A 3,286-nucleotide genomic window follows, 5' to 3' on the forward strand; every position below is an offset into this window, starting at 1 on the left:
GGGGTGGGGCGTGGGGCGTGGGCGGGGCCGGGAGGCGGAGCGTTGAGTGGCACTGCTGCTGGCCACCCGCAAGGGGAGAACGCGCAGGGGGGAGGAGCTATGCTAATACGCAAATAGGTACCGTGTGGGGCACCCAGCAGCGGGGCGGCGAGCCGAGTTTCAGAGGTGACTTAGTGACGTCGAGGAGGCGCGAGGCGTTTCGCGAGTTCGAATCCCGGGTGGGGCCGCGGCTTCAAATCCGAATCCTACCTCACGTGCGGGGGGAGAATATCCCCTCCTAATCAGTCGCTTGACCTGCAAGACAATAATAATAACTGCTTCCTCTCGTTGAACGCTCTGCATAAGGCTAGGAGGCGAGACGATATTACCCCCCGTTTCACAGGGGTGGAAACTGAGTCTCAGAGAGGTTAAACTCAAGGTCATTTGCCCAACCCTGTCCAGGGTTTCTTACTATCCTAACTCCTGGGCCTTGATTGAAAAATGCAGATTCCTGGGCCCCCACCCAAATCGAATGAACCAGAATCCTGAAAGGAACTGAACGCCTGGAATGTGCATTTTTAACATGCTCCCTCGTTGATGTTGGGAAACATTTGGTATGTCTCCAAAAGTACCCAGCGGTCATGGAGGGGAGGCTTTCTTATACAGGAGGATGGAGCCACCGTATTCTGGGACTTCCAGAACTTTGTGCAACACTGTTACTCTGTGATCTGAGCTGCTGGCCTCCCAGCTGGGCCCCCCCACGGCTGCTGTCATCCCTGCAGGAACCTCCCTGCTCACCCCCTGCGGTGCACAGACAGAACCAGGTGCCTGGGGACAGCATCTCACTCCCCAGCTCCATCCCACAGGAGGAATTACTGTCTGCACAAGGGTTGCAAACTGGTGGCCCGCAAATGCTGTAAAATTCTAAATTCGTTGCCAACATTTAAAAATCAGGTTGTTTCACAAAGAGAAATCCAGATTTCCAGGCACTCTTGAAAAATCAGGTCTGGCGATTCTTGCAGCCCCAAAGACAGATTAGGGCAGGGCTGGGGTGAGGCAAGTGAGGCACTTTTCTCAAATCCTGAACCTAAAGGGGCACCCCAAAACACTCACCATCCAGATAAATACTATATAAATGCCATATTTTAAAAAGTCAAAATAAATGCAGAAATAATCCATGATGAACAAAATAACTAAAATTTTAAAGAAAGACAAGATCTGATTCTGCGCTGGTGCAAACCACCTCCTTTGCTACTCTCTAGCCCCAGCCCTGTCAGATCCTGTCTTTATTTCAAAAATAGTGATGTTCTGTTCATCATGGCTTCCTCTACATTAAATATTGCAGTAAAATATGTATCTAGATGGCTGAGTTTTTTTGTCACACGTGGTGAGTGCCTCGCTCTCTCACTCTAGTCCTGGCCATGTTTATAAATTCACGAAATCTGCCCTGAGCCATTTAGTGGATGGGAAAACTGAGGCCCTGTAGGTTTGTTTGTTGTTGTTGTTCTTTTAATTAATTTTTATTGGAGTATAGTTGCTTTACATCCTGCAGGTTGTTCTCCAGGTAATATGAGGATCATAGTGCCTGCCCGCTCACCTCAATGGCTGCAGGAAGTACAGGGTCCAGCAGGGCTGGTGTGATCTCTTGTGGGGGTCACAGGGGTGAAGCACTGAAATGTTCCCATGATGCCCCAGAGTCCTCGTCACAAAAGTCTGAACTCTTCCCACAGACCCATCCCTCACCCCCATCTTTCTGGTCTCTTTCATCCTTTACAGGTAGCGAGCTGACCTCCCCAACCCAAAAAAGGCACACTTTTGGGGAATGCGGAATCCACTTCTTTATTGCAGGAAGACTATTTGTAGAGCGAATGCTACACAGACCCCACAGCGGGGGGCGGGGGGCACCCACATGCGGGAGGCGAGGGGGCAGGGGCGGGGACAGCAAGCGCGGCCTGGAGGGCCTGGCACGGTCCCCAGACCCAGCAGTGCCGAGGCAGGACGGGCCAGCAGCTGGGGCAGGCTCTGGGCCCCCTCCTGCTGGAGAACCCCAAGGTCGGGGCAGGGCCTGGGGCAGGAGAGGCCTGGAGGCAGGCAGAGCCCCAGGGAGATTGTGCTATCAGGGTGTGTCCCTGAGAAAGGGCTGCAGACCCCTGCACAGCCCCACTTTCTCCGGCACCTTCAAGTGGGAGGGGTCAACACCAGCTGCTGGTGGGCCCTGGACCCGCCACAGGACAGGGGTGTTCTGCAGTGCTCAGACAGGGTGCTACCTGTTCTTCCGTGGGCCTGTCCACACGCCGGGCGGTGACACACACGTGCACACACGCACACTCCCTCCTTCTCACAGTGGGTCCAGTAAATATTTGCGGAGTGAACAGCCATACAGATGCAGAAGGAAAAAAACACACTGCTACCAAGATGGACACAAACAGTCCCTCTTACCCACGTACAGTCCATGTGGTCACATGACCACTCTTTTGCGGGTGCACACGCGCACGTACACACACACGTGCCGCTTCCTTGCACCTGATGACACCAGCGCTGTGAGTGGCCCCAGGGAGAGGCCCAGGAGGCAGGGAGCTGAGGGCAGCTCCAGCCACGGCCAGCAGGCAGCTGAGGCCCTCAGTCCTGAGACCACAGGCAACTGAACGCTGCCCAGGAGCACATGAGCTAGATGTGGATCTGCCCCGGTCATGCCTTTGGATGAGACCACAGCCCAGCTGGCCTCATGCTGAGACCACAAATGTGTGCTGTTGCAAGTTGCTGAGTTTGCGCTCCTCTGTTCCCCAGCAACAGCTGATGGATACAGATGTTGGGCTGAGAGCCCCCTTACGACAGAGTGCAGCAGGCGTGGTGCTCCTCAGACAGTCGGGACGAACAGGTCCACAGATGCTCTCTGCTAAATCCCGTAACCCACTCCCCAAAACACAGCTGCACACAGTCACACTCTTGCAGGTGCCAAGGCTCACACATCACAGGTGTCTGGTCCTCCTGGCAACCACACGAGCCACCCCTGCCTACACCCTACACTGGGATCACACAACAGACCATCACACACACAGGAGCCCCACACACACGCTTAGACACAAGCCATCCGCCCAGCGCACCAAGGGGCCCAATGCATCATCCCATGGGTGCCCCCCACCCCACCCCAGGCCTACAGGTCACCTTCATACTGTCCGACACGGCCTCACTGGGTCCCGTGAGTGTGGTGTCATCTAGACACTCACAGAAACAGAATCTCACAGTGGTGGCAGGGACCCACGCCTTCCTGGGTGCGCCCCCCCCCGCCGGGGGGGGCCCCGTAGGT

The sequence above is a fragment of the Neophocaena asiaeorientalis genome, unplaced genomic scaffold (genome assembly GCF_003031525.2).
Source record: "Neophocaena asiaeorientalis asiaeorientalis breed wild unplaced genomic scaffold, Neophocaena_asiaeorientalis_V1.1 scaffold469, whole genome shotgun sequence".
Classification (NCBI taxonomy): domain Eukaryota; kingdom Metazoa; phylum Chordata; class Mammalia; order Artiodactyla; family Phocoenidae; genus Neophocaena; species Neophocaena asiaeorientalis.